The sequence below is a fragment of the Trichechus manatus genome, unplaced genomic scaffold (genome assembly GCF_000243295.1).
Source record: "Trichechus manatus latirostris isolate Lorelei unplaced genomic scaffold, TriManLat1.0 scaffold00011, whole genome shotgun sequence".
NCBI lineage: Eukaryota > Metazoa > Chordata > Mammalia > Sirenia > Trichechidae > Trichechus > Trichechus manatus.
This window is the reverse complement of record NW_004443947.1, coordinates 1552085-1564254: the sequence shown is the minus strand read 5'-3', so window position 1 is coordinate 1564254 and position 12170 is coordinate 1552085. Positions and strand designations below refer to the sequence as shown.

The 12170-nt window shown below is 36.7% G+C and overlaps 1 protein-coding gene across 9 annotated transcripts in view; it reads left to right on the top strand.

Moving 5' to 3' along the window:
* Positions 1 to 12170, top strand: part of NSD1 (nuclear receptor binding SET domain protein 1) — a 179568-nt gene that overhangs the window by 55305 nt on the left and 112093 nt on the right. The window lies entirely within an intron of this gene.

Here is a 12170-nt window from a genome sequence, read left to right as displayed (position 1 = left end):
TTCTCCCCCCTTTAAACCTCATGGGTTTACAGAGAGCTGTACCAGTCCAGGCCTGTCCTGTCCTGTGTTTGGTGCAGTTCACCAAACCTGTTTTATTGTGGGTCTGAGAGTTTACACGACACAATAGCCAAAGGCCTGGGCTAGCAGGACTGCCTTGGTATGGATGTTTGTGTTCTATCTCTTGAACATGCAGCTTCTCTCCTGTTCTTCATGCTCCAGGCCGAGCTTCTGCTGATAGTCTCCTAGCAGCAGTCTTACCGCATGCTCCTCAACCTACTTCTGTGACTAACATAGCAGCTGCTCTGCTTTCCAGCTTTCACTGGACCAATTCCCTGCTTTTGCGCTGCCTTCTTCCAAAACTCCGGTGATTCCCTTTGATCTGTTATCCAGGCTTTCTCTTTGGTCTTTTGTTTCTGGGATCTAGCCAGTAAGCAAGGGGTATTTCTTGCTTACACAGTAACAATGAACCTTTTTACTCAATTATCTTTAGTCTTTTGCCTTATATTGCTGCAGGCTAAAATATAATATGGCCAGGGAGATCCTCTATTTAATCTACTCTTGCTGGATTTTGCCTAGCTGGATACCAGGTCCAGCTTTTCAGCCTGATGAGGCTACCAGGTAGAGAGGATTGGTGGGAGGGGACTTAAAGTATGTTACTTGACTCCTTTGTTTTGGTTGATGTGGTGGAGTAGGAGTCTGAAAGTGCTGGTCTCTAATCCCTGCTATTTGCTAAGAGCTGTAGACCTCTGGCAAGGTTACTCTGAGCTCTTTTTCCTCCTCCATAAATATGGAGATAATAAAATCTGTGCTGCCTACCTCACCTGGTTGTTTTGGAGACTCAAATGATATAATGGATGTTAAAGAGCTTTGACAACTAGAAATACACACATGTATTTATCAGATTATGTGGCTGTAAGTGAGATGGGACTAATGCATATGCTTATGGTAGTCTTGTATCATTCTAGACTTGAAATTTCCCTTTGCAGTTTTTAGTTCCAGCTGGGAAGGGAAATCATAATTCTTGTACGGTAGAAGGAATGTAGTTGCCAACTAAAAATAGGCACTTCTTATTGATGCCCTGTGCTAGGTAATGAATATAGTAGATACTCAGTTAATATTTGTGACAATCGACACAACCTCCCACAGAATAGGAGGCAGCATCCTACTTTTACAGGTCAAGAAACTAGCTTAGAGAAGTGAAGTAACTTTCCAAAATCTCACAGGTGGTTAAGGGCAGTGCAGGAAGTAACCCCTTGTCTTTCCAGTATGACACAGAGCATCTTTGTTATGCTGGCATAGGAAGTGTGATCCTGTGTATAGTTTGTCATGTTTAATTAGAAGCAAATGTAAGGTATTATAAGGGATTTACATTTTAAGATTTAATGGTTTACAAATACACAAAGTAGTCTGGTTATTTATCTTACTCTGCTTGTCCCATAAACCAAAACCAGTTGCCATCGAGTTGATTCTGACTCATGATGACCCCATGTGTGTCAGACTAGAACTATGCGCCATATTCTTTTTTTAAAAATTCATTTTCGGTGGACATGTACACACAGCAAAACAGGTTCCCATTCAACAATTCTACACATATTGTTCAGTGATATGGGTTACATTGTTTACATTGTATCAGCATTCTCATTATTTCCATTCTAGTTTTTCCCTTTCCATTGACCTACTCTGACAGCCTCCCAACCTGCTCATCTATGCTTTGGAGTATTTGTCTACCATTTGGTCTCATATAGATGATTTTTAAAAGAGTGTAGTATGCAAGGGCGATATTTATTACTTCATGAGCCAGCTTGCTATTTAACTAAAAGGTGATTTGGAGGAATAGTGTTGGTTCAAGGTTTAAATAATATTTCAGGATAATAGTCTCAGGGATTCCTCCTGCTTCAGTGGTCGATTAAGTCTGGATTTTTTGAAAATTCGAAGTTCTGTTCCACATTTTTCTCCTTTTATATCAGGATCCATCTGTTGTGGTCTCGATCAGAATGTAGATGGTGGCTGGGCATCATCTCGTTGCTTTATTACTACTAGACAATTTGTCCTGTAGACTGGTTCCTTCTCTGAGTCTTAGGTTTCCTTTTTTCTCTTTTGCTTCAGACAAGTAGAGACCAATAGTCTTAGATGGCCACTTGCAACCTTTTAAGACCCCAGATGCTACTCACTGGACTAGGATGTAGAACATAAACTTTATGAGTTGTATTATGCTAATTGACCAAGTTTTCCCTTGAGGTTATAACCCTAAGTCTTCAAACCAAGAAAACTAATCCGGTGAGGTGATTGGTTAGGTCTAAGAAGTATCAGTTTCTGAGACCTCTGTTTTATTTTATGTATAGGTATATGTATGTATATGTAAATTTATATACGTATATACATATACATGCATATATATATTTCTACACATGTATATGTGTACATATAAGCACACGCATGTATGTTGGTTGTTGTAGCAAAATTATGTATAACTTAGCATTTAGCTAAACATCTTTTTGTGTGTGTATGTTTACAACCTGGTGGCATCAGTTATCTTGATTAAGCTGTATACAGTGCTCCCATATTCGGTGCTACCTTTTCTATCACTGTAAGTAAAAAGTGACTACAGTCTATAGAATAAATCTTTGTCTGACCCCCACCCCCACCCCTGGTAACCAGCAAGGAGCATTGGTCTCTGTATATATAGTTGTTCTTGTCATTTTATATAATATTTGTCGTTTTGGAGGTTCATCCATGTTCCAAGATGTTTCGGGAACTTACCATTCTTTATGGCTGCATAGTATTCCATTGTATATATATACACCACATCTTGTTTACCCGTTTATCTGTTGATGCACACTTTGATTGTTTCCATCTTCTGGCTGTTGTGAATAGTGCTGCAGTGAACATAGGTGTGCATGTGTTTGTTCCTGTCTCTTCTGTTAGATCTTTAGGGTATATACCAAGAGGTAGAATTGCTGGATCATTGGAGCCCTGGTGGCATAGTGGTTAAGTGCTCAGCTGCTAACCTAAAGGTTGACAGTTCAAACCCAGTAGCTGCTCCGTGGGAGAAAGATGTGGCATTCTGCTTCTTGGAAACCCTATGGGGCAGTTCTACTCCGTCCTGTTGGGTTGCTATGAGTTGGAATCAAATTGACTCGACGGCAGTGGTTAAGGTAGCTCTGTGTCTGATTTTTTTCAGGAATCACCATATTGTTTTCCATAGCAGTGGTACCATTTTACATTCCCACCAGCAACAGATGAGGGTTCCAGTCTCCCCACATCCTCGTCAACTTTTGTTGTTTTCAGACTCTATAGGGTTTTCAAATGACTTTTTGAAAGTAGATTGCCAGACTTTTCTTCAAAGGCACCACTGAGTAGACTTGAACCACCGACCTTTCAGTTAGCAGCTGAGCACGTTAACAGTTTGCACTATCCAGGGACTCCACTTGTTCTATAGTCTTAGATAAGTTATTTAGTCCCTCTGCCTTTCATATTCCTTGTTTGGGAATAGTTTATCCCTCAGAGAAGAAATTCATTTTTTAGTAACTTATAATAAATTGTAATTCTTGTTGTTAGACTTAAGGTGGCCTAAAATAAAAGGAATGATCTCTAAACATATTTTGGGTTTCATACTGTTGTTTTAACTGTGCCCGTATTCTTATCGTGAGTTGTGATAGTTTCCTTAATAAAAATAATCCAAGCCAAGTCCATGGTCGCAACAATAATAGGTACATCTCTGAAATGATTAGCATGCAAGATAGCAGTCAGCATTGTTAAAAGGGCAAGATGCTGTGGGAGTAGGTTATTTGAGGCAAGAAGAGTTTGTTTAACCTGGGTGGAAGGATGGAAAAGACAGACATGGCTTAATGAATTTGTAGGGCACCCTGAAAGAGTCCTGGTAGCGCAGTGGTTAAGCACTCGGCCGCTAACTGAGAGGTTGGTGGTTCGAATCCACCGGCGGCTCGGCTCCTCAGGTGAAAAGACCTGGTAGTGATCTGTTCCCATAAAGATTACAGTCTGGCCCTATGGGGCAGTTCTATTCAGTTGTACAGGATCACTGTGAGTCGAAATCAACTCCTTGGTATACAACAATAGGGCACCCTGGGACAGGAGGAATGCAGTAGGAGGAAGTGTGTAATGCAGATTATACTCTGGTTAGAGTTTAAGGCATAGAAAAGAGAGATGTTGGAAATAAGGTGGGGTGGGCAGATTGAGACCTGTTTGTGGAAGGCCTTGAATACTGCTTGGGTAAGTGGTATGTACTGGATTTATTGACTAACAGGAAGGCATCAAAGGTTTCTAAGAAGGATAGTAACAGCATTGCAATTGTGCTTGCTTTTAGATGGATCGAGAGACCTTAGAGTGTATATGTTGTGGGGGGGGCCGGGGCGGGGAATGGGGGGAGAACTAATTAGGACTGTTAAATTATTTCATGGTTGAAATAAGAAATGAGTTGTTCTTAGAGAATCTTCCCTGCTAGAAGTAGATGTTTCACAACTGGTCTAGTTTTCTGTGATGATCTACCAGAATATCACAAGTGTTTCTTGCTTCACAGAGTGGATGGACAGGGAAACATTCTTTTAAATTGTTTTTATTTAAAAATTATTTTTAGGTTGGTTGTTGTAATTTGAAACTTTTTTGGTAAACATAGTGTTACATGGAGATTAAGGGTTCATACTGTCATATTAATTCTTAATGTAATTGAAATAGTGTACATTTACAAAGAAATGTAGTGAGTAATGTTAATAGCAATTGTTTTTTGAGTTGTTATTACCTGCCAGGCACTTTATAATAACATTATGAAGCTTGACTGCCGAGAGCCTATGCTTTTAACCATATGCTTTTTACACTGTCCTTGTAAGGCTATTCTTTTTACACTATGTTGCGTCTAAGTACTAATTAAGATAAAAAATAAATAGAAACTTTGAAAGTTGCTCCTTTGGATTAATTCAGGCTTGAATAGAGGAAGAAGAGCAGGCTTCTAATTTCAGCTTTTGAAATAATAAAAGTTAACACTATGATACGCTTACATATCGTCGGCTACTGGCACTTTATCTGTTTATGTGATTTACATAATAACTTACTCAGTTCTTCTCCCAAGCCCTGTGAAGTAGGTGCTCTTGCTATCGTCATTTACAGATGAGGAAAATGAGGCACAGAGACAAAGCATTTTAAGATTCTTTAAGATAATTAAGAAGATGATAGTGCTGCTTTCTTTGGTGCACTTTTCTCATTATTTCTGGGGAATTTTTCACTATTGCTAGTTGCGTTTCTCTGTATACATTTTATTTTGCCCTGTGTGGAGGAAATGTCTGTTAAAATTTACCTAAAAACATTACACAAGAAGTTCTAAAAACCACTGAATTGTACACTTTAAAATTGTTAAAATGGTGAATTTTATTTGTTTAAAAAAAACCTACCTAAAAATTATACAAGTAATAGATATTCATTTTATAAAAATTAGAAAATGTAGATTAACCAAAAAATCACTTGGCAGTATCCAGAGATCTAGCTGTTATCATTGTGACCGCTAACCTTATACTTTGTCCTCTGCATATTTGCATATGAAAATACTTATAAATTTGCATATGTAAATCTTTATAAAATTTGGGCTCATGTATACATTCCCCCCCCCTTTTTTTTTTGCTTTTAGTTAGGCTCGTTTTTTCTTTTTATGAAACTTGGAAAATGTTCACGTAAGGATCCACTTATGTTAAGCCATTAAACAAGTTTTTAACCTAAGATTTATTTATTTAGTTTTTGGGTGTTTTTTTTGCTATATTTGAGGATTTTAGACTTAAATTTTATTTTTTACATTATGAATTTTCTCTTTTGAGTAAATGTCAACAATTGCATCATTCAGTTTTATAACAAATATTAATAATAATTATAGCTTTAATCCCATATTAAATTTGTGGGTTTTTTTCTGTTGTGGTAAAAATATATGTAACAAAACATTTGCCATTTCAACATTTTTTATATGTACAATTCAGTGATATTAATTACATTCATCATGTTGTTCAACCATCACCACTATCTGTTTCCAAATTTTTGTATCACCCTTAACAGAAGCTCAGTGTACCCTAAGCAGTGAGTCCCGCTTTTCCTCCTCTCTCCTGCTCACCCCTGGTAACCACCAGTAAACTTTGGTCTCCATATCCTCGCCTATTCTGTTTTATAAGTGGGATCATACAATATATGTCCTTTTGTGACTGGTTTATTTCACTCAGCATAATGTTTTCAGTGTTCATCCATGTTGTGGTATGTATCAGGACTTCATTTCTCTTTATGGCTGAATAATATTCCATTGTATGTATGTACCACATTTTTGTTTGTTCATTCTTTTGTTGATGGATATTTAGGCTGTTTCCACCTACTATACATTCCTTTTTATAACCCGCTTTTTTCAGTTAATATTTATATGTATATGTATAACATTTCTGTATAACATTGCAGTGTCTAAATGTTCTATAATTTATTTAGAGTCCCTGTCCAACATTTAGATTTGCATTTCGTGGCCATTTTAAAAGTGATAAGACTGAGGCTCATTTGAAGTATTGCTTTTCTAAACTGTCCTGTGTTTTATTCTGTGCCCTCCTTGACTTAAAAAAAAAAATGCTGGCAAACCAGAAAATGTGTTGGCAGCTGCAGGAGGATAGTTTCACTGGCTCTGCTTGTATGAATAGACTTTTTAACTTGGTTGTTCTTAACCTGGGGAATATTTGGATTTCCAAAAGGTTTGGGAAATGTGAGTTATATTTAAATCATATTGTGGAAAATTCTTTTATAAAGTGTAGAATTCTTATGTAAAGAATTGTTTTATTCGATCTGAAAAATTTGTACCGTATTGGCAGTTAGGCTGGTATATTGTAAAAAAGCATTTTTACGGGAGTCAGACCTGGGTTTGAATCACTGCGTTGCTATTTAGACACTAGTTTTATGAACCTCGGCAAATGACCTAATTTCAGCCTCAATTTTCTCATCCATAATATGGAGAAAAATACCTTCCTAGCCATATTCTTGAAGGTTGCTGTATGGTCCTGAGATAATTAATGCATATTAAGTGTTCTGCACAGTACCTGACTTTTATTGTGTCCAAGTCGCTGCTGTACACTTTCTACAGTCCTTTTACTTAATGATTTTTTGCTCAGTGTGTGATTTGGTTGAAATGTACTTTAATTCCTCTTCAGTTCTTACTTCAATGAACTACTGTTATGAGACTGGGTTGCAGGGTCCTCCTTTCCAACCCTTTTGGTCTATCTTTAAGGAGGGCTGGGGACCTGAGAATGATTTTATGCACTTAACACTTGATTAATGAATGCTTAGATTGAAAATAGCTGGGGATGTTTCTCATATACAGGTTACAGCAACAAAACATTAAAAGTGGGTTTCTGTTTTCACTTGTGCTGGGAAGGGTTGAAGTTAAAGCTGAGAGAGGCTTCAGAGAGGAAGATTGGTCTGCAACCCTTACCATAATCTAGGGTTACTCCCTAGCTTTTCAGAAAAACAGATTTATTAGTGTACTCCATGTCTGAACAGACTAACTGCAACTCATGCCCCCATGAGGAAAGAGACTTGCATTGTCCTGGTATATTTGTTTTGACTAGCCAGAGCACACGCTCTTTGCAGAATCTGGTATCTGGGAGACTAATTGGTAGTCTGAAGATTTTTCAGAGAACTACAGTTTTAAAATTTAATAGCCTGCAACTAAATTCTGATGTACTATCCCTATCCCAGAATAATACATCTGCCAGATTTAGTGGTATTGCCAACTCCCAAACCAGGAAGTCTGGGAATAGAGACTGATTGCTGCCCATCTTTAAATTAAAGACATTTAATTAAATATATATGTGTTTAAAATAAATCATTTGTCTTTTTAAGACAAGTGAGGGTTTTGTGGGTTAAGGGCCCAAAAGTTTTGACAGATGCTGAAATAGATAAAGTAAAGCACTTAATTTTGTTGCTTAGGAAATGGTTCATTGTAGCCTATTTTGGTTCAATTAAAAAAACAACAAAGTTATTAAACATGTATTTTGTTCCAGATACTATGGATACAGTAATGAAATTTTATGAAATTTAGAGACTAGTGGAGTAGATAAACAAACTGTCAACACAGCATTACAGTGAACTAGAGATAGGCATAGGGTTTTAGAGTATAGTGAAGTGGCACTTGGTCTAGCCAAGAGATCGAAGGAAGCATTCCTGAATGGGCCAGGGAGAAAGAAGGGCATTCCAGAGAGAGAAGATGGAAGGATAAATAGCCTGAGCTACAATGGGGAATTTATGGACAACAGGGTGTAAGCTTTGAGATGGAGAATAATGAAATATGAGATTGAAGAGAAATAGTAACTAGGTTATAAAACCAAAAAACCAAACTGATTGCCGTCGAGTCAAATCTGACCCAGTGACCCTATAGGACAGAGTAGAACTGCCCCATATGGTTTCCAAGGAGTGGCTGGTGGATTCAAAATGCTGACCTTTTGGTTATGAGCCAAGTTCTTAACACCTGTGCCACCAGGACTTCAACTAGGTTCTATCCTTTATTTCATGAGAAGAATCTGGCGATTCTTACCTGTCATTATTTCTTGAAGTTTGTTCTGAGAAATTTGTTGCTAATGACTTTCCTTCCCCAGCACCCTCACTGCCCCACCTTAGCAGCTATAGTATTTTGCTTTGCTTATTTCTCTCTTCCAAATAGACTGTGAGCTCCCTAGAGGCGTGTTATTCCGGCCCTATATTCTGTTGAGCCCAGCACAGTTATATGCCACTCAGCACATTTATAAAGTGCTTAAATATAAGAATAAATATTTTTCTTGAAAATAAATGCTTACTGTAAAAAAAAAAAAAATTTAGGGAAAGTGAATCTTTTGTAATTTTCACCCTTTTAACAATAATCACTGCTTACCACTTTTCAGTATTTTTTAGTGTTATTAAAACATTATATTCTAAAGTGACTAGAGGAGCAATTGGGGAAATTTAAAACCCTGTTTGGCAAATTTTGCTTCCTTATATCTTTTTTACCTAATTGCATAAAATAATCACATCATTAAAGAAAGTTTAAAAAGTAAAAAGAAAAAAAAATCCCCAGAGTTCTATCCCTAACAATTAAATTTGCATATTTTTTCCTAAACACTTTTTTTTTTTTTTTTTAATGGTGGTAATACCATAATTTCAGGTGGGTTTATTTTCTTCTTCTTCTTCTTTGTAACATTTTTTTTTTTTTTTTGCTTCTCATTGTAGTTTTTAATGACTGCTTAATAACTTTGCTTAACCATCTTCTTGTACTTCCAGTTAGTTTTTTCCTCCACTTTTGTTACTACGTTTAAAGATGCGACAGAAATGCTTATAGCCTTCAGAGTCTTTCCATCTTTTGGATTATTTTCTTAGGATGGAATCCCAGGAGTGTGAATGTGGTGTCAAAGGGTATTGCCATGTTACTTCCAAGAGCCTGTACTAAAATTGATTAAACCATAGTGGCAAGTTATTTTCAAGAGTTACGCTTTTTTTCTTCTTCTTCTTCTTCTTCTTCTGTAGAGACTGAAGAGAATTGAGGAGTCTGTTGCTCAAATAATTCCAGCAGAGTTTCAAAAGAATCTTTACATATTTCTGTGCGCCAGGGCTTAGCCCCCAGACTTCTTTCTCTTTCTGTACTTACTCTCTTGATTATCTGTTCACTGATGACTCTCAAATTTTTATCTCCAGCCTGGATCTCTTCCCAGAACTCCAGAATCATATACAGTGGCTTTCTTGGCATTTTCACTAGGTTGTGAAATAGGAATTTTATATTCAAATCCAAATTTCAGAATTTTTTCCCAAAACCTGCTTCTCCGTTCTAATAAATTTACAACTCCGTCTTCCCAGTAGCTAAGGCACAAAACCTTGGAGTGGTCTTGATTTCTCTTTCGATAGAACCCATATCCAGTCCTTCAGCAAATCTTATTGGCTGTACCTGCTTCTCACCCTCTTTACCAGTTGCAGATTGGTCCATGCTATTGTTACATCTTGCCTGGATTATTATTGCAGTAACTTTCTAACTGGTTTTCCCACTTCCATCCTTCTCCTCTAAGGCTGTTTTCAGTATAGCTCCAAGAGTGATCCTTTTACACCATGTTTGTTGTTGTTAGTTGTCATTGAGTCATGTCAACTCATGACGACCTTATGCATAACAGAATGAAACATTGCTTGGTCGTGTGTGGTCTTCGTGATTGTTGGTCCATTGTTGCGGCTATTGTGTCAGTCCATCTCATTGAGAATTTCCCTCATTGTTGATGACCCTCTTCTTTAACAAGCTTGATGCCCTTTTCTAGTGATTAGACTTCCCCAATGATGTGTCCATAGTCTTGCCATCCTCCTTGCTTCTAAGGAACATTCTGGTTCTGTTTCTACTTAGACTGATTTGTTCTTCACCAGCACCACAATTTGAATGCATCAGTTTTCTGTCTTCCTTTCTCATTGTCCAGCTTTCGCATGCTTATGAGGTGATTGAAAAGATCATGGCTTGAGTCAGGTGCACCTTAGTCATCAAAGTGACACCTTTGCTTTTCAAGACTTTAAAGAGATCTTTTGCAGCACATTTGATTTTTTGACTGCTGATTCCATCGACGTTGATTGTTGATCCAAGTAGAATGAAATAGTTGACAACTTCAATTATTTCTTCATGTATCATGATAATGTTTATTGATTTAGTTGCGAGGATTTTCATTTTCTTCATATTCAGGCGTAATCCATACTGAAGACTGTAGTCTTTGACCTTCATCAGTAAGTGCTTCCAGTCTTTGTTTTTGGCAAGCAAGGTTGTTCAAAACATAAACCCTTCAAAGTCTTCTCAGAGTAAAAGGGCATATAAGACTTTACGTGATGCCGCCTTTTCCCTGAGTCATCTCTGTGACCTCATTTCCTTTTGTTCTCTTACTTGCTTAGTTTAAGCTACACTGACTTTCTCTCTGTTTCTTGAAAAATGCCAGGATGTATTCCTTCCTCATGATCTAGTGTTTTATCATTCAGTTCAAACTATTTTCTGATTTTCATTATGATTTTTCTCTGAACTAAGGATTATTTATAAGTATGCTTGTTAATTTCTAAACATGGAGATTACTTAGTTATGTTTTTGTAGTTAATTGCTAGTCTGATCACACTGTGATTAGAGAATATGTTCCAAATAATTTCAGTCCTTTCAGATTGGTTGAGATGCACTTTATGGCCCAGTACATGGCCAATTTTTGTAAATATTCCCAGTGTTTAAAAGCATGTGTGTCCCACAGTTACAGAGTACAGTAGTTTACACATATACCCATTAGGCCCAGTTTGTTATTTATGATGTTAAAAAATTTTAAACCTTTAGTGATTTTTTTCTTTTTTTATTCTCAGCTACTGAGAGGTGTTATCTCCTTATGATTATAATTTTATTTCTCCCTGTAGTTCTGTCACTTTGTTGTATTTTGAGGCTATGTTACCAGAGGCAGAAATTTTTTAAAATTTTCTTCTTGGTGAAATGAACTGTAACATTTAGACCATTTATATTTAATTTAATTATTGATATATTTGGGTTTAAATTTACCATGTTAATACCTGCTATTTGTCTTGTTTATTCTTTCTTTTTTCCCCTTTACTGCCTTCTTTTGAACTTAAAATTTTGTTGTTGTTGTTGTTCCTTTTATTCCCCTCCATTCCTATTCTTGTTTGGAAGTTACATATTTGATTTCTCTTCATTTAGAGGTTACCTTGGAAATGACAACAGACCTCCCTAATTTACCAAGATTTAAAATTACAGCCACCTTCCTCCCTGACAATACATAGACCTTAGAACATTTTAACCTCTTTTACCCTGTTCTGAAACGGGGTGTTATTCCATATTGTTATTGTTTTAAACAGTCAGTATTCATTTTGAACATTTGCTACTTTCTTTGCTTTTCACATCTCAGATCTGAGATGACTTTATTTTTTTTTATTTTATTTTATTGTGGTAAAATATATATAATAAAAAGTTTGCCACTTAAACCATTTTCATTTTTTATTGTTGCAGTTTAAATGAAGTTTACATTTCAAGTTAGTCTCCCATACAAAAATTTATACATACATTGTTATGTGACCATAATTGCTCTCCCCATACTGTGACAGCACACTCCTCCTTTCCACCCCTGATTCCCCATGTCCATTCAACCAGCTGCTAACCCTCTCTGCCTTCCCAT